The sequence below is a fragment of the Cavia porcellus genome, unplaced genomic scaffold, assembly GCF_034190915.1.
Source record: "Cavia porcellus strain 051 isolate PalLab524CR breed Dunkin Hartley unplaced genomic scaffold, mCavPor4.1 scaffold_31, whole genome shotgun sequence".
NCBI classification, from domain to species: domain Eukaryota; kingdom Metazoa; phylum Chordata; class Mammalia; order Rodentia; family Caviidae; genus Cavia; species Cavia porcellus.
The window spans coordinates 31,918,908-31,938,631 of NW_026947514.1; the positions used below are offsets into that span (position 1 = coordinate 31,918,908).

Consider the following 19,724-nt stretch of genomic DNA (forward strand, 5'->3'; position numbering starts at 1 on the left):
TATTTTCCTCACTGTGGCCACTATGGGGAGATTGCCTCGTAATTACCTACTGCACGTTGTAACATTCAGCAACAATAGGAGGCTTCTTCTCTGCCAGACTTGTGCAAGGAATTTCACTGACTTAACTCATTGGACCATCTCAATAACGCTAAAATGGCTATTGCTAACCATATTTTGTGAAAGATGGAATATGTTCCAGGAAGCTTATCGCCAAAGTTCAGTAACCATTAGTGATACCGTGGGATTCAAGCCTGAAAGCTCCTTTACCCTTTCCACTGGGCCAAGGACAAGTGGAGGGGTGAGTAATTTGCCCCAGCTAGAAAGCGCAGACCAATGCTGAAACTGAGTTTAGGCTGAGAGGTTCAGACATGGGGCGGTGTCCTTAATTTCTGAAGTTCTGATGCTCCCCACAGCCTTTACTTGACACACGTAAGTCTCTGGCTCAACCTTCCCCAGTAATATGATGCTAATAAGGATCAAAGTAACACGATGATTAAAACAAGGCTTGAGAGGATGAGCATAGCCTCTCCCAAGAAGATTTAAAGGATAAGCCAAATTTAAAGCTTAACACCAATAATAATATCTCACGTCTATTAAGTGCTTACTGTTCCTCACACTCTGCTCAGAACTTCACCTCAATCACTTTACCCCACCAAAACTTTCATAAGAGGAAACAGTAGCTTAGCAACTAGCTTTCCAAAGTACAACAGCAACTAAACATTTGAACCCAAACAATTTATCTCCAAGAGACAAAGAAACAAGTCTGAGATATAGGCTGAAGGTAAGCTTCAGGACATATCTGGAGAAGTTTAACAAAAGAATTTGTCTTAAAAGGGAAGATGAAGCCAAGAGCTGTTTTCTCTGAAGTGGGGAAACCGGCAGAACCAGTAGGCAGCTCTGGGAGTGCTGGATCAGGAGGCACTCTCCAATTAGGCAGGCAGCCTCCACGTCTCGCCAGGAGGCCTTGGTTATCTCTAAATAGAGACTGAGCTATAGCAGCTGCTGTCCTGTTTGCTGGGCGAGTGTCTAGGATATGTGAACCCCTTGAGCTCATGCCAAGACTTTCAAGGGGTCCTGGGGATTCCAATTTAAGGGACTCACCTGCCATTCTAGATCCTTCGTTTTGAAATTAACCATCTTCTAAATTGACCTCACAGTGAACTCTCTTGTGCTACAGGCATCTCCTTCCATGCAGCCCTTATCCCTCTACACGGAGATTTGGAGTGGGTGCCAAGTTACCCTTCTTCAGTCAAGAGGAAGAGGAGTATTTCTGAAGCCCCAAACAGAGGTACAGCTGAAAATACTGGGTAGGCAATTGAGAAAGCCAATAAGGCAAAGGGTAGGATTACAAATCCTTTGTATATCAAATGATCTCCAAGCTTTTGCTTGAAACTAAATTGAGGTAGGACATAAATTGAAGTATGATCAAGTTGTCAGCTAATACAACACTGAGTATAATTTTTGTTCGTTTATAAAAAGGTTGTTGACATACAACTCAGAAGGAACTTTTAAAATTGAGCGGTATTGCTTTAATAAAACTCCATCCATTCCTACCTATTTATACAAGCAATATTTCTCAGTATTTGCATACAGAGATATCTTCTTGCAATGAATATTAATCTTCTACAGCTATATATAAAAAGTTCTATCCATCTCAAGAAGAGATGTATATCCTATAAAATTACTTTTGAAACTGAATAACTATCAAAATTTGTATCATGCTTATGTTGTTTTGATCATAAATGAATATTCTAGTACACGTTTTAGACATAATTTTAGTGCATAGAATATGCATAGACTACAAAAGGGTGCTTGAAGACATTTTTAAATATAGAAGCACAGTATATTGGGATAAAAGTCTAGGGATAAAGTTAATGGAAATGAGTGTAAGTATAAAAAGAATGGGATAAATTTCTGTCCTATTAGAAGTTGCTTTCCAAATATTAAAATGGATCATCATAGGTGTCATATTGCGATGGTGTGTCAATATCAATGAATTTACTTAAAAGACTGATGTAATAGTTTTATTTTGAAATAGCAATACTTAAGTACATCCTCTGCAACTATTTTTTATTTTATTTTAAAGAGGATAAAATAGCACGAAACCAATCAAAACAAAGAGTGTAAGTGTAAGAGATACAGGACTTCAAAACATTACAAAATCAATAATAGTATCATAATACCTTTTGATGTCTTCAAAATAGCTGCAGATAACTTTGGACAAAGTAAAAATCAAACAGAACAGAAAGGAATAGAAACAATTAAAAAAAGAATGCAATAAAGGATTTCAAAACAAGCCAATAGTAAATCCAAAATGGCTACCATAATATACCTTGCTGTCTTTGAAATAGCTGCTCCTGCCATCGGATTTGACATAATCAAACAAAACAAAAGAGAATAAAACCCAATCCAGCAAAACAATGGAAATGATATAGGACTTCCAAAACAAGATCATAGGGAATCAACAATGGCTACCACCCTCGGCAGGAGATGGCCCCTAGATGCCACACTGCATACTACTATCTTCTGAATAGATGATAGACCTGCAAGATCAGTGAAACACCAAACACCACCAGCATCAAATTGCATTTCACCTCAATGGTTATCATTGCAGCCCGTGTTTCTCCGGATCAGTTCTCCAGATCACTTAATGGGTTGGGAAGAGGAGGACTGGCTCTTCTTGTTTACCAGCCCACGCACCAGAAGGGGCTTGAGTCTGGCTGTTCCCAGTCCTATGGCAGCCCGCACATGGCACTGGTTCCGAGACAGGGCTTGCTTGCTGGTGTGGCCTTGTTCTCTCTTCCCTGAGTCAGCAAATGGCAGTGACTCACGGGAAGTAGCTTGGGTCTGGCTGTTCCCCATCCTGCACAGGGCATCCTATTTGTTTGTTTTTTGAGATGAGGTTTTGTTATGTTGTCCAGGCTGGTTCTGAACTGCTGGGTTTAAGCAATCCTCTCTGGACCCAATCTCTTGAGTAGCTGGGACCACAGACACATGCCACAGTACCTGACTTTCTCTATAAATGTTTAAATTCATGACTAAGTGTTCCCAATGTCAACTAAAATGTAGGAAAAATTAGGTAGTTTTTCAAAGTTCTTTTGAAGGACAGGTAAACAAGAAAACTAGAAGACCACAAGTCTGATTCATGGGGCCCTACTCACTAACCCAGGGAAGAGGATTTTAACAGGTGGGAGTTGAGCCAAATGTGATGGCACACACCTGTCATCCCATCTCTCAGGAGGCTGAGGCAGGAAGATTGCCAAGAGTTGGAGACCAGCCTAGACTACATAGCAAAACTCTGTGTCAAAAAAAAAGCAAGCGTTATGAAGGTCACTGTTCCTGCAACAGTTAACCTTGTTTGTCAATTGTGATTGGATTCAAACACGTAGGCAACTGAATGAGGGGTACAAACTTTATCAGTGGATTTGCTCACTGATGGGTTCCTACTTGAATGAGCTCATTAGAGGAAGTAAGTCATAAGCACATGGCCTAGGGACTCTATCTGTTCCCCCTGGCACCTTCCTCTCTGTCTTTTTCCGTTTTATACTTTCTGGCTGCCTTATGTGAGCAGTCTTGCTGCTCTGTATCGTTCTGCCATGATGTTTCTGTCTTGCCATAAGCCTGACATCAGCGGAGCAGCCAACCATGCATTGAAACCGCCGAAACCATGAGCCAAAGTAAAGCTTTTCTCCTTTAAATCGTGAATGCCAGGAAGTTTGTCCCAAAACAGAAAGCTGACTATTACAGCACCCCCGGGAGGGTCCTGAGACCTGTCCTCTCTAAATCCCAGCCCATTTCTCCTTTCAGGAAGAAGATAGTTTCTCTCAAAAGTCCATTTCAGTGCCCTTTCTGGGCACCTCTTTTTCCTCTTCTGCAGGTCACCAAGCCTTTGCAGGCATCTTCAAGTCAGTGGTTCCCAGACTCAGAGAACTACCAGAGGCAGACCCACCAGAAACAATGCAGTTTCTAAGCTTTCCTTGAACCCGTGGGAACAGATTCTTTGCAGAGTCCAACAGACCATCCCCAACCCAAGTCAGATGGAATTCTACAGTCAGCTGTGTACTTTGCCTTCTTAGTAAAACACCAGAGCATTTTCTAATCAACTTCTAATAGGCTTAAGCCTATTCCTTTTCTGGGGCAGCTCACCCTGCTCACTGTAGTGTTGGGAGGAGCCTTAAGACCTTTAAACCATCTTAACAGGTTTCTGATCATCTTTAACAATCTTCCGCTTATGCTGCTCTCCCTTTCTTTTTTCTTGCTTGCTTGTTTGCTTTCTTCTGTCTCCCTGTCTTCTTTCTGTACTAACAATGTCTGAATTAACAATGACTGTGTAAACCAGCACTGTCCAATAGAAGTAATACTGCAGGGTGCATATATTAATTTTAAATTTTCTAGTGGCCATGTTTTTTAAAAGGGAAAGTGAAACAGATGAAATCATTTTTTTTTGTTTTGTCTTGTTTTGAGTCAGGGTCTTGATGTGTAATTCACCCAATCCACAGTGTTGTGGATGCCTCAGCCCAGCTGGGGAACATGGAAGTGAAGCATCAAGATAAGGCGAGACCTGTAACACCTGTACCACCGGAAGAAAAAAAGCAAATGGACTCCAGCCGAGCAGGGGCAACCCTATGGGAGCCTATGGGAGCCAAAGGTCAGTTGGTATCAAATTTGGACAGATCTGCTGGCTGCCAGCTTAGCCACAGATAAAATGAGTGGGCAGCCATTGACGTGTTGCTGACTCTGTGGTAGCAATTGTACCCCAAGCAAGTAGTACTGGCTGATGGGCCCAGAGGTAAAACAGAACCCAGTAAAACAGGAAGACTAGCTTCCCCCAGATTAGGAAGCAGGTTGAGGCACCCAGTTAATAGGGACCCTGAAGACCAGAAGGCACATGTGGAACTGACCATTTACTGGCCCCCAAACAATATACAGTGTGTAGTAGCATTGGTGAATACTGGAGCCAAATCATTGCTAATATATGGCAACCTGGACCATTTCATGGGACCTCTTGCACATATAGAAGGATACAGAGGTGATCATAGTCCAGAGAACACAGGTGACTTTCAGTATGGGGCACTTGGCTCCATGCCTTTATGATGTCTGTATTTCCCGGGTTGCTGAATACATACTGGAGGGGACATACTGACTGGTGGTCAGTCAACACCCTGCAGGGAGAACTCTGTTTGCAAATTTGCATGATAAAAACCGTAGTCTGAGGACATTCACACCCCACACCACTGACTCTCCCACAGGTAATACTGGCTGCCTGGGAGCCATGAGAGAATAGGGCAAACTATTTTGAAACTGCAAAGGGGGAGTGATACACCTGGCAGGTATCCCTTTCAGCTCCCCTGTATGGCCTGTACAGAAGCTGGATGGGATGCAGAAATAACTGTGGGTTGCCACGAATTGAATAGAGTGACTCCTACTGCATGCAGTAGTGCCTAATATTATGGACTTGATGGATCATCTCTCCCCGACAGCGGGTCAATATTATTATGTTGTGGATTTGGTTAATGCCCTTTTCTCCATTGCTATCATGCCTGACAGTCAAGGACAGTTTGCCTTCACTTGGGAGCATAGGCAATGGACCTTCCAGGCATTGCCACAAGGCTATTTGTATAGCCTGACTTTGTGTCATAGCCTGGCAGCCCAAGACTAGGCCACCTGGACCAAGTCACACTCTGTGTCACTATTTGCTGCAGTCAGAGCAGCACTTGAAATTCCCAGGAGGCGAAGACAGTGGAGGATGAAGAAATGAAGATAAGAGCCAGAATGCAGAAAGCTGAGGTCAGGTGGAGCCCTCTCTGCTGATGGGAGAAGAGGAACTGCCCAATGGCTGCAGTGCACTTATCTATAAATCAGCAAGAGGTTGATAACAGATGAAATCCTTCTCCTACTGGCAGAACAACTTGTTTGTCTGGCTCACCTCAGGCATTTGGTGTTCTCCGACTGGCTTTGCTTTAGCCCTGCATGTGTGATCAATCTCCAGCTCAGCAGGGCCCACAACTATTCCATTGTATTGAGGATATTATGTTAAACCTCTGACTGCCTTACATATTCTGAAGCCACTGTGCACAGCCTGAAGAAATCTTTGCTGGGGTGGTAGTCTGGGTTTGTACAGAGAACAATTAGAATCAGAACACAGAATTTATAATATTATTTATGATGGTCACCCAAAACTTAACACAAGAAAGTACAGGAAATCTGTCCACAACACTAAATAGAATATTCAGCCAACACTAAATAGAATGTTCAGCCAAAGGCCTGAATCCCACAGCAATGTCCTACATGAGTCCAGATGAAGACTAGAACCCATGACAATGCCTCCCACAAGTCCAACTGGAGGTCTAAAGCCCACAAGAAGGACTCATACTAGTCTCTTTTATGGATATGTGCTGGGAAGGCCCAAAAGTCAGCATTGGAAGCTAGAAAGTCTATGCCAGCAGGGTAAAGGAGCTGTGCTGATAGGCTGAGAGTTCTACACTGGAGCCGAGAAGTCACGCTCAAAACAAAGACTACAACTGTCCTGAAAAACACCACAGCCATCTTCAGCGACATGGAGACCCTGAGCTCCTCTAATGATAAGAACAGTTGAGTACATGCCAGACAGCCAGGATGACAAGTTTGTCCTGGAGATTAAACAGCACATGTCTTCCCCTCTAGAGCCAGGAAGCGATGCTCAGTGTAAGGATCAGAACTCCTGCAAAGTGAACCGCAGCCATTCTTACCATCAAGGTCCTGAGCTTTTCTGATGACAATGGTTGAACTCACACTGGAGAAGCTAGTTATGAGGAGTTCCTCCAGGAGAACTAATGGCTCAAACAGTAACACATTGGAGAACCCACAACACCTAGCTCTTCTTCACCACATCTCTATGCTGGCAACGTTCCTCAGGTGGAACATCTTCACTCAGCACCATGCTGCTTTAACCCAGCCTCATTAAGTTGACCATCAGTTTTTAATCCATAACAGCTGGCTTGGATTGGACTGTCAACAAAGACAAGGGTCCACTTGTCTGTCAAATTATATTGTTATCTAGTCGACAAAACTAATTCGCAGTGCCACTACTGATAAAAATCCAGGCATAGAGTATGAAGGGCCATCTAGCCGGCATGCTTTGGAAGAATTATAACCAACAAAGAAAGAAACTGGGGCCTCCTAGAAGAAGCAAAAAAGATGGGAAGAGGAAGCAACAAAAAAAGTCCTCAGGTCCCAACCCTGAGAACATGGACCCAGAACAGGCAAATACAAAGGAGAATGAGAACAGCAAACATGCAATATCAGACACCGCACCCATGTACATAAATAGATATCTTTGGGACCTCATAGACAAGTTCAGAAGTGAAATATTTAGCCAAATAAAGCAAGATATCAGAAGATTAATAAAAGAGATACTAAGCACCTCTCAAGCAGACACAGAAGGAAGAAGGGAGGAACTCAAAGGAGAGAACCATTTGGTGAAGAATATTTAAAAAAACATAGAATATATGAAGCAGATTCAAAGAGAGCACCAGGAAATTAAAAACTCTATGGAAAGATGGCAAATCCGCTTGAAAGAAACTAAGGATAGATTATCCAAACTGGAGGACAATTTTTCAATGTGGGATTATGAAAGGGAAAACTTTTTAAAAATAACAAGGAAACAAGCAGAAACAATACAAAGGCTAGAAGATGACAAAAGAATCTATAACTTGAGAATAAAGAATGTAAATGAAGAAGCTGGGGTACAAACAAAGGAACTACAAAGGTTATTCACAGAAATAATTAAGGAAAACTTCCCAAACATAGGAAAAGGAAATGATATTCTGATGTATGAGGCATACAGAACTCCAGCCACCCACAACCAAAACAAAGCTACACCCAGACACATAATAATCAAGATCCCAGAAATTCAATATAAGAACAGAATATGAAAATCAATTAGTGACAAGAAACAGATAACCTACAGAAGAAGGCCCATCAGAATCACGGCAGACTTCTCAACACAAACCATCAAGTCAAGAAGAGCCTGGAATGAAATATTTCAAGCCCTGAAAGAAAATAACCTCCAGCCCAGATTGATATAACCTGATAAACTGTCTCTAGAAATTAATGGAGAAACAAGATGCTTCCAAGACAAAGAGGAACTTGGGAAATTTGCAACCACCAATCCAACTCTCCAGAGAATACTCCAGGGTATTCTAGAGAGAGAGAAAAGTACTAGGATTCCAGGAACAGTGGCAGAGAGGACTCAATGAATGGAGCAGAAAACAGAATGAAGAAGATAAGCAGACAACTGATAGCAATAAAAGAGCATAACAGAAATGAGGCACAGAAAATTTTATTCAAAACGTATATGATTGATAGTATCAAGCCTGACAGTATAGGCAACTACACTGAAGATGACAAGACTCTATGATACACATTCTGGTTTGATAACTGCCAATTTTTGAAGTTCTATACTATATACAAAGTTGTGTTTTTATTAATGTTGTGTACTGACATATTCAATTATACTATGTCTGATGATCTAGCCAATTCTATTGGAGATAACAAGAGACAACACAGGAACCATGGTAGAACTTTTTGTACAATGGTCTTATAAATAAACATATAATGTTTATTTTGTTTCATGTGTTTATAGGAATATGTTTTGTTTTGCCTTGCTTTGTTTTGTTTTCCATCTAATATAGAAAGGATAGAAATACATGTTAAGACTCATGCATGTGTAGAATCTGTATACAGTTTATGAGGACAGATCTTATGACACATGATGAAATGAACAGATACTTTGAAGAAAAAGAGACACTAAAATACCCAGTGCTGATCATGGAGTGTCATAATGTGAAACTCAGCAATAGTATTCTTCTTTGTTCAGAGTGATATTACCCTGCTTGGGTTTATTCAATCTCAACATAATTGAAGAGATGGATAACTACATGTATGTTTAAGTGTATAGGATTGATAACCATACTTCTAAGTTTTTGTTGGGTAGTTGAACAGAACTGGTTGCAATGTCACTGTTTGAATCCCCACTTTATAAGCTCCACTTTAATATCTTGAATAACTATTTGTAAGAAGACAATCTGTAATCATCAACTAGTGATTTCTTACTGTTTATTTTTTTCTTTGAAATTATGTATTATTTCTACCTATTTTCTGTTTTGTTTAGTATTTCTTTAAATAAAATTTTTTAAAAAGACAAAAAAAAAAAAAAAACAGGCGTACTCCAGACCTCCAACAGTATACCAATTGCAGACATAGGTAGGCTTATGGGGTGGGGGCACCAGGCGTATATCTCATTGCGAAGGCCCTTGGTTCAACTGGCAATACCCCATCCCCCCAAAAGAGGTTCTGTGTTCATTCACGAATGAATGAATGATCTGGAGGACGGCCTGTTACGAAAGTCAGTTTGGCTAGGTCTCCCCATCTCTTGCCACATGATGCTCTCTGCCAGCAAGAAAATCATCACCAGAAGCAGCCCCTGGACGTTGGGCCAGAGGAAACCAAAAAATCTTTTCCTTAAAATTTATTCAGTGTGACTCGTTCTGATATGTTGCATTTGGTTTTACTCTCTTCAAAAAAAGTAATGAGAACTGTGGGAGTAATAAAACCCAAAATGTGTAATTGTCATTCTACAAAAAAAAAAGAAAAGAAAGTGCTCTAAAGGTTATAACTGCATATATGTTTAAGTGTATAAGATGGATAACCATATTGCTGAGTGTTTTTTTGGATCATTGAAGAAAACTGCACTCTCACTGTTTTAAAGTCCACTTTATGTGCTTCAATTTTGTAACTTAAACAACTATTTCTAAGATGAGAATATGTAATCTAAAAAAAAAAAATTTACTCAGTGTCTGGTATTTATAGAAACCGAAAACACAAGAAAGTATATCTACAGTCCAAAAAGTTAGGGTCATTAACTTGGTAATCAGAAAGCACCTATACCACAGCAAACCATGGCACCTCATCGTAGGTGTCAGGAGGGATGTTCGCTGGGCTTGGGGCACACAGGACCGACACTTGATGGGACGCAGCCAAGTAGGAGCAGCAGGGAAGTGAGCAGCCAGGAAGCCAGGACAGTTTAGCAGCTGCCTTCCTTGGGGATTTCTGGGGGGAGGGGTGGCGGAAACAAGGGTCATTGGTAAGAAAATAATAATTCAAAAGGAAAGAGGCCACAGCCCCTTAGGAACATCATTCCAAGTTCTGTTAGGAACATTAAGTCTGACAGCTAGCAAGGCTAGGACCTGAACTCAGAATCATCTTCCATGACAACCACAAGACCCAGCGGGGTGTGGAATGTTGCACCCCCAATCTGCCATCTAAAGCTCTGCATCTAGATTGGAAACTGGAGTTCTCTGTGTTACAGTGACCTGCACAGCTCAGAACTTTCTGGCAAGAACAGGATGTTCCATTCTCATGAGGAAAATTTCAACTAACAAGATTTATGATCTATGGTTTTAGAGAAGAGAGTTTCTCAGCGCTATGTGGTTGAGAATTTAGGACTGAGAGGTATAATACATAAAGCAGCTGGCATAATAATAGGTACCCCATAAATGGCAGGTACTCTTATGAGTATTTCTGTTAGCATTAGTGTAATTTGTCCAGGTTTCTTGTAAAGTCATCGTTTCCCTTCTGTGGTGCGGTGATGGGCAGTTACAAGGGGTTGGCTCAGTCTCAGCCCACACAGGATTGCTCAGGAAGAAACGTCACAGAGGATCCTGTTCTGGGACTCGATTAGCGCTTGCTGGTTTCTTAGCAAACAGTTTAGTTCTTACTCATCAGATCGTGGCTCCTAAGCTTCGCTTTCCATGTCCAAGCTGCTTAAAGCTTCCTTGGGGATAGGAACCTGCCTGTCAGGATCCAAGTGCTTGCTCGTCTTAAACCTACTGCACCAGATTAGAGCCATCAGCCCAAGTGCACTCACGCACCCCAGTGTCAAAAGAACACCACCCCATTCCCACCCCCACCGCCAGGTCCTGCCAGTGTCTCATCCCCCCTGTGCAATGCGCACACCTCCACCCTCTTCACACCTGAAGGAACAAAGTGCTGTGCTTTTCAGCGTCCTGTTGGAACCTACCTGCTGAGCACAAGTGCCCTGGCAGACAGGTTCCTCCAGCGCAGAGATCTTTCCTGTATGGCTGGCTGGTCCTCTAGATGTTCTTGCTTTTCAATACCGGAATTTCTAACATAAACATTTGCTCACTGAGTGTTTAAATTGCTTTTATTTTTCTATATTCATCTCACAGGGAAAAAGCAGACTATGCAGATGAGCAAGCAGACTATTGTCAACTCCCATAAGCTCGCCCGCAGGGGCCCTGCCTGCCTATTGGCTTCCTGCCAGCTTTCTTCCTAGGCTAATATCTTCTTATCAAAATTAGGATCAGCCAGCTGATAGTATTGTAACTTTTTTTTCAACACAAGTGATTAAATCCAGGGTCTTCACACTGAGCTACATTCCCACCCCTTCTTTATTCTTGATCCTTTATTTTGAGACAGGAACTCACGAAATTGCCCAGGCTGAACTGAAACTTGCAATCTTCCTGCCTCAGCCTTCTGAATAGCTGGGATTACACACCTGTAATGCTGGGCCTGGCTGTCACTTTTTTTTTTTAACTTGGCAGCACTATACCACAGATACTTAACTTAAAAGCATTTGACATCATGACCTAAGTAGTGCATAGTATTTAGGAGTTCAACCTACAGTACTACTGACATCCTAAACAGCCTTTCGTAACAGTAGTGTTTCTTTTTTTTTTTTTAATTTTATTTAAGGAGGAAAAAAAAAGCAGAGAAAGGGTACAAGTTATACAGATTTACAGAAAAAAATAAACAGTAGGAAATCACTAGTTAATGGATTACATACTGTCATCTTAGAAATAATTGTTCAAGTCACAAAATTAAAGCTTGTAAAGTGGACATTCCAACAGTGAGACTGCAAACAGTTCTGTTCAATGATCCAACAAAACTCAGTGGTATCATTATCTATCTTATACACTTATATATACATGCAATTATATCGTTTAGAGCACTTTCTTTTCCTCTCTTTTGTACAATGACAATTACCCATTTTGGATTTTGTTGCTCCCACAGTTCTTATTACTTTTTTGGAAGGGAGTAGAACCAAATGTGACATAACAGAACAGAGTCAATCAAATCAAAAGGGTGGACACAATAGATAACATAAAAGCATAATACAAGGTGATCAACAATGGTTACCATAATGCCTCCTGCTATCTCTAATAGAATTGCCTATATCATCAGTTATAATAAAATTGAACAAAACAGTAAAGAACAAAACCGACAAAACCAAAACATTGGAGACATTATAGGTCTTCAAAAGTAGATAATAGTCAACGATAATGGGTTTTATAATGAATCCCACTATCTTCAGAGCTGTTGCTTAAACTTTTGAACCTGGTACTATCAAGCAAAACAGAATAGAGGGACATCAGTCAAAAACAAGATGGTGAGAGTAATACAGGGCTTTAAATCAAGATAATGGAAAGTCAAAGTGGGTTACTATAATATATCCTGCTATTTTTTATTTATTTTTCCCTTAATTAAAAGGATAAAAATAAAAAAGTAAATAATGAAGTGGAGATTGAGATAAAAGAGGGCATAACAGCAAAACAGCGCAGATCAAAACATAACCATTTAAGCAGATTAGTGTTTCACCACAAGATAATCCTGACATAAAAGTAGTTACCATATTGTCTCTTTCCTTGAAATCTTTGAGTATAACTTCGTATACTGTAGCATCAAATATATCAAAACAATGTAAAACCATTTAAGAGAATGACAGCATTACAGGGTATTTAGAATCAACCAACAGAAAACGAACAATGGTTTCTGTATAATCTCCTTGTCTTTAAAAGTTTTTGCTTATCCTATCATACATAATAAAATCCAATAAGATACCACCTGTTTAGACCAATGGAGACAGAAGAACAAAAGCTTGATGAGACTTCAAAACAAGATGATACTAAATCAGTATTACCTATTAAGACGTCATTTTCTCCAAAATAGCTGTTCCTATCATTCAATCTTCTCTGCCTCATTTCTGTTGAGCTCTTTTTCTGTCATTAGTTGTCAGTTTGTCTTCTTCATTTTGTTTTCTGCTCCATTCATTGTGGCCTCTCTGCCACTATTTCTGGATTCTTTGTATTTTTCTTTTTTAGAATATCCTGTAGTATTCTCTGTAGAGTTGAATTGGTGGTTGCATATTCCCCTAGTTCCTCTTTATCCTGGAAGCACCTTGTTTTTCCATCAATTTCCAGGGATAGTTGTGCAGGATATATCAATCTTGGCTGGATATTATTATCTTTCAAAGCTTGAATTATTTCACCCCACGCTCTTCATGATTTGATGGTTTGTGCCGAGAAGTCTGCTGTATTTCTGATGGGTGTTCCCTTGTAAGTGATCTGTTTCTTGTCTCTGATGGCTTTTAATATTCTGTTCTTATATTGGATTTCTGGAATTTTGATTATTATATGCCTGGGTGTAGCTCTGTTTGGGTTGTAGGTGGCTGGGGTCCTGTATGCTTCATACAACTGAATATCTTTACCTTTTGCTAAATTAGGAAAATTCTCCTGGATTATTTCTGTGAGTAGCTTTTGTAGTTCATTTGTTTGTGTCACTACTTCTTCTTTTATGTTCTTAATTCTTAAGTTATGAATCCTCTTATCATCTTCTAGTTTTTGATTATTGCTGTTTGTTTCTTTGTTACTTTTAAGAAGTTTTTCATTTCATTCTCCCATATTACTAATCTGCCCTCCAGTTCAGATAGTCTGTCCTTAGTTTCTTTCAAGCTGTTATGCCAGTTTTCGATAGAGTTTTTAGTTTCCTGATAGTCTCTTTGAACCTGCTTCACGTATTCTATGCTTTCTCTATTTTCTCCATCAAACAATGCTCCCCTCTTTTTCTGATCTTCCATTCCACCATAACAGTAGTGTTTCAACACCAACAAAGCAGCATTGAGTGAATGTGGGTGGGAGAATGTTTTGAAGAAGATGACAGTCACACACCTGTCACAAGAGCTGTCTGACTCTGTGCTATAAACAAGGATGTCAAGCATATTAGGCAAGTGCTGTGTCACTGAGCTATATCCCCAATCCAAGATAAGCTCTTTTCAAAAAAAAAAAAGCCACCATAACTGTATCTTTCAAATTATCTAGTATAGAAAATTTTGAATGTTCCCAAACACAAAGAAATGATAAATGTTTGAGTTGTGGATACACCAATTATCCTGACCTGATCACTGTGCATTGAAATGTCACACTGATTTCCACAAACATGTACAATTACAAGCCTGTTTCTCTGTCTCTCCTCTCTGTCTCTCTCTCTATCTCTCTGTGTCTCTGTGTCTCTGTGTCTGTCTGTCTGCTTCTCTCTCTCCTATCAGTGCTAGAACTTGAACCCTGGCCTCAAGCACACTAGGTAAGCTCTCTCCCATAGAGTCACATCTCTTTGAGAGATCTCAATATCTCAATAACACAAACAAAAAATTAATATAGAAACATCAGAATTGAACAAAACCTTAGAACAAATGGACTTAATAAGTATATACAGTGTTCCACCCAGCTTATGAAACCTTGTCCAAAATAGACCATATACTAATCAATAAAATAAACTTAAGTAAGTGTAAAATAATTTAAATTTTGCCATTCGTATTATCAGACCATAGCACAATAAAACTGGAAATCAACAACAACTCACAGAAATTATTCAGGTGCACAGAAACTAAACAATACTCCTAAATAATCAGTTACAGAAAAAATCAAAGAAGAAATAAAACAGCTTCTAGAACTAAAAAATAATCCCAGTACAACATACCGGAATTTATGAGACACAATGAGAGTAGTCCTAAGAAGGAAGTTGATAGCTATAAATATCCACACCACAAAAACAGAGCCCAAATAAAGCACCTAACAAGCATCTCAAAGTTCTAGTAAAACAAGAACAATCCTAACCCAAAGCTAGTAGGAGGAAGAAAATTATAAAGATAAGAGTAGAAATCAATGAAATTGAGAGCAAAAAAATAAAAATAAAAAATACAAAGAATCAGTGAGTTGCCCAGTTGGGTCTCTGAAAGAATAAAATAGACAGACCCTTAGCCAACCTAAATAAAACAAAGAGACAAGAGACCCAAATCAATGCAATTAGAATGGACTCTGCTGAATAAGTGAAACTACTTCACAAACCTGTACCCTGATAAATTGGAGAATTTAGAAAAAATGGATAGATTACTAGAGACAAAACTGAGCAAGCGTCTAGGGATTTAGCTCAGTGGCTCAAGTACTTGCCTGCTAAGTGTGAGGTAATGAGTTTGGTCCCTAGTACCAGAGATTAAAAATACTGAATCAAAAATCTTTAGAGACCCTGAACAATCCAACAACAGGCACTGAAATGGAAGCAATAGTAATAACAACAACAACAAAAACAAAAAACACCCAGCACCTAAGAAATGCCAAGATCACTGCCAAGTTGTACGAGAACTTCAGGGGAATTTGAATACCAATATTCTTCAAGCTCTTTAATGAACTTAAAAAGAACAATGTACTCCCAAAGTCATTCCCGGGAGCTAGTATTACTCTAATTTCAAAACTGAACAAGGATCCAACCAAAACACAGAACTACACAGGTCAATCTCTCTAATGAACACAGATACAAAGATCCTGGCAAATAGAACACAACATCCAGAGAAACAGGGATGATTCAAAATATGCAAATCAATAATGTAATCCATTGCAGAGGCCAGACAAGGAGGCAAATGTCCATAATCCCAGCACTCGGGAGGCTGAGGCAGGAGGATCGCTGTTAGTTCAAGGCCTGTTTGGGTTACAAAGTGAGTTCAAAGCCAGCCTGAAAACTGTGTGGTGAAACCCTGTCTCAAAAAGACAAAACAACAACAACAACAACAACAAAACCTGTAACCCATTGTAGAGACACGAGCAAGAACAAAAGTCACATAATCATCTCAATACACACAGAAAAAGTCTTTGACAAAATTCAGCATCCTTCAGGATGAAATACCAATAGGTACAGAAGGACCTGAAGAATATAGGTAGAGAAGGACCTTATCTCAATCTGATAAGAGCCATTTATGCCAAACCTACTGCCAATATCACATTAAATGGGAGAAAAACTGAAAGTTTTCCCTCTAAATTCAGGAGCAAGAAGACAAAGCTATTATCACCACTTCTGTTCAACATAGACCTTGAAACATTAGCCAGTGCAATCATTCAAGAGAAAAAATCGAGTACTTATGGAAAGGATGAAGCCATTCTCATTATGTGCAGATGACATGATCCTCTACTTACAAGACCCAAAGAATTCCATCCAAAGATTCTTAGAATAACCAAATTCAGCAGTGCATCAGGACACAAAATCAACATTCAAAACTCAATAGTGTTCCTAAGAAAGATTAGGAAGGTAATACTGTACCACTCACAATAACATCAGGAAAAATAAAGCACTTTGACATCAACAAAATTTATATTATTCTGGAAAAGGCAATCAAAAAATACATCAGCAAATGGAAAGATCCTGTTCCTGGATAAACAGAAACAATATAATCAAAATGGCTATCCTTCCAAAACTGAAGAATAAATTTAATGCAATCCCAATATGTGAAATGAATCACACACACACAAGCTTAAATATCACAGTTTCTCTTATATGAGAAACCCAAACTATAAATAAAGAACAAAATAAAAGGTAATATGAAATAGGGAGATAGATCTTTCTTAAATTAGATCAAGAGCTGGACCAAAGGGAGAGGCAGGGAAGGGAAAGAGGATGAAAAAAGGGGGATTTAAAAAAATAATAAAATAAAAATAGAGAATGAAGCTTTGCAATGTCTTGTATAGACAATCATCCTGGTAAATTTTAAAATAGATATAAAATATTACATTACCGAAACATATAACAAATTAAATCATTTTAATTACATGAATTGTTTATGAAAGGTGAAGTTACCGTGTGACAAACCGTTTCCAAAAGAGAAAATATCCCAGATCGGGGTGCGATGAGCACAGAGAGGAAGGACTGAAGTGGCCCGTGTTTGGTGTCAACCGTAACCCCTAGCTCATATGAGATGTGATCATCAGTGGCAGTGTGTCTTTTGCTGTAATACATTTTTTAAAATTCAGACTTGCACTGTGTATTTTTAGCACACCTCATATAAGCAGCTCTTTGGATGTAACACAAGTGAGCACACCTGAGACCTCTCTGTATTGTATTAATAGGCCAGAACAATCGCAGCCCTTTTTCGTCACTGTTGACTTTAGACTGCAGAGTTCTTTCAGGGAAGTGTGCTTCGCTGCTGCCATTGGTCAGATTTGCCGGCACATGGTGACAGTAAAAGGCGGTGAGTTCTGCTGCTGTTTCTGAACTTCCTTGCCATTGCATGTATCTGTATGTTCTCCCAAAGCCTCCTGCATTCATAGGTGGGTTTTTTTGGAGGTAACTGACCTCGCGTGTGTGAATGCAGATTAGGAGTGCTCAATATGGACTAAGGGTGTGATAACTAAATCAGTCCACTGACTGGTTTATTATAGTGCTAGATGTGGATAATGGGAGGGCTGCCCTGGCTGTGGGTGGAAACAACCAAAAGGCAGGTGGCCCTGATGGAAAAGGGGAGCCCTTGCTGCTTCATACCGCCCGCCTGCCCCTCTGCCATGGAGCCAGCCGACTATGGACTGAAACCTCTACAGACTGTGAGCTGAATTAAAGCCTTCCTCCTTTAACTTGTAGGAGTCTGGTTTTGTCTCAGAGATGAGAAAAGTAGCTAAGACATCTGTATACACACTGCATTGACTCTCTTATTTCCCATAGGGACCCCGTGTCACCTGTCCCCTGTTGGGAACACCAAGTGTAGAAGCTTCAAGTCTGGTGCCTGCTCTGCCTCACTCCAGCCGTGAGGATGAGGCCTGACTGGGTCTACTTACTACCAAAACTTCCTGCACAACCAGCTGTGGTGACCCACAGCTCTAGTCTCAGCACTTGGGAGACTGAGGCATGAGGATTGCAGCTCTGAAGCCAGCCTGGGCTACACAGAAGACCCAGCCGCGTCCCTCCCCCTGAAGAAAACTTCCTGCCCAGAAGATGATTCCAGTCCATCTGCCCCCTCTCGACCTTTGCTTCTCCTCCTTTCCACCCAGAGGTCGAGGTTCTCCTCCCACAGACCCGCCCTCCGCCACTGCTGGCCCCACTCCTGGCCACTCCTGGCAGCTCCCTCTTGTCCTGTGTTGTGCTGTGAAGCAGCCTAGTTGACTCCCTCCCAACCTGGCTGGCCGCCCTTTTCCCTGACCTCTCTCTCTCTCTCTCTCTCTCTCTCTCTCTCTCTCTCTCTCTCTCTCTTCTCTCTCTCTCTCCCACTCCACCCCCTGTTTCTTTCCCTTTCTTCTCAGCTCCATGGAAATTTTCATATCATCCTCAAGTTTGTCTGCCAAACCAGAATCCTGAATCCTCATCCAGGGGGAGTCATTACAAGGTCTGAAAAACTACAAAGTCACCACACAGTGCCTGGAACAAATGGGTTGCTTGCCACCTGCAGGACATTTACTGAGTGCTTCCTGTACACCAAGCACTGCTTGGTCCTTGGTACTCCCCTCCCCACTTCCACTGGGGTGGGGTCCATGGGGACACAAACCCGTCCCTTTCTAGAGGTTTTGTTCTAGGTGACTAAGAGGTAGAGGGATGGCTGGGATAGACTGGCAGGTGCCCTTGGCTCCTTCCCCAGCAGATTGCCAGACCAGCTACTCAAAGGAGCCCGCCACCATAGTAGAGAAGACCAACAGTTAAACAGGCAGCCAGAGGGCCAGTTTTACAATCGAATAGTTAATGAAATCTGTATGTGTCTGTTGAGCTTATTAATGCATACTCATTTTTTGAGCATCTACCATGTGCAAGTCACAGATACATCCCTAAGTACAAACTGCCACCTTTCCCTCTTATGTATCCTGTGCCTACACTCCAGAAATATGTGCTGTCTCATATACGCTATTATGGTTTGTGTTTAAACATCCACCAAAACCTCATGCAGTCATGGGGAGCAGGCCTTTCCATGACTGAGTGTAGCATTTGTGATTGGTTCCTTGCCTAGCCCTGGGATTGGCGGGGTGAGTCCTGCGCCCACCCAGAGGCAAGCAATCAACGTACAATAAGAGGGAAAAGGAGGCCTGCTTTTCCTCTGTTTTGCCCTTTTCATTCTTGTTGCTTGTGGACGCCATGAACGACTGCCCCTTAGTCACGTCACCCTGCCTTGGAGCCAGCTGGGTATGGACTGAGACCTCTAAAAACTGTAAGCTAAGTAAACCTTTCCTTCCTTCATTTTGGGCAACAAGTATTTTGTTTCAGCAATAACAGAAAGGTAACCAAGACTCAACCACACACAGGAAAGAAGTCCAGGTCACAGGAAAGGAATATACTACCTCCAGAGACCCAGCACACAGCTCTCAACACAGCATGTCCAGATCACAGGGGAACCACATGCTCTCATTCAACTTTCACCTAATTTAGCAACATTAAATTTACAGAGAGAGAGAGAGAGAGAGAGAGAGAGAGAGAGAGAGAGAACAATCTGAAAGAAAGTGGAGTAATCTTGACATCATGATATTTGGCCCATAAACTCTTGGGTCTGTATCTCCCAACATAAAGACACTTTCCTACATAACCACATCACCACTATCACATGCAAAAAATCTAACCACTGTTCCTCATAGTGCCTCATACCATACTCG

General features: G+C 40.8%; 1 long non-coding RNA gene across 1 annotated transcript; it reads left to right on the top strand.

Moving 5' to 3' along the window:
* Window positions 1–881: 881 nt before the first annotated feature.
* On the top strand, window positions 882–19,299 carry LOC134474188 (uncharacterized). Its single transcript, XR_010044848.1, has 4 exons — window positions 882–1,288; window positions 4,469–4,648; window positions 17,229–17,350; window positions 17,818–19,299. It is a non-coding gene; the product is annotated as an uncharacterized LOC134474188 (long non-coding RNA).
* The last annotated feature ends 425 nt before the right edge of the window (window positions 19,300–19,724 follow it).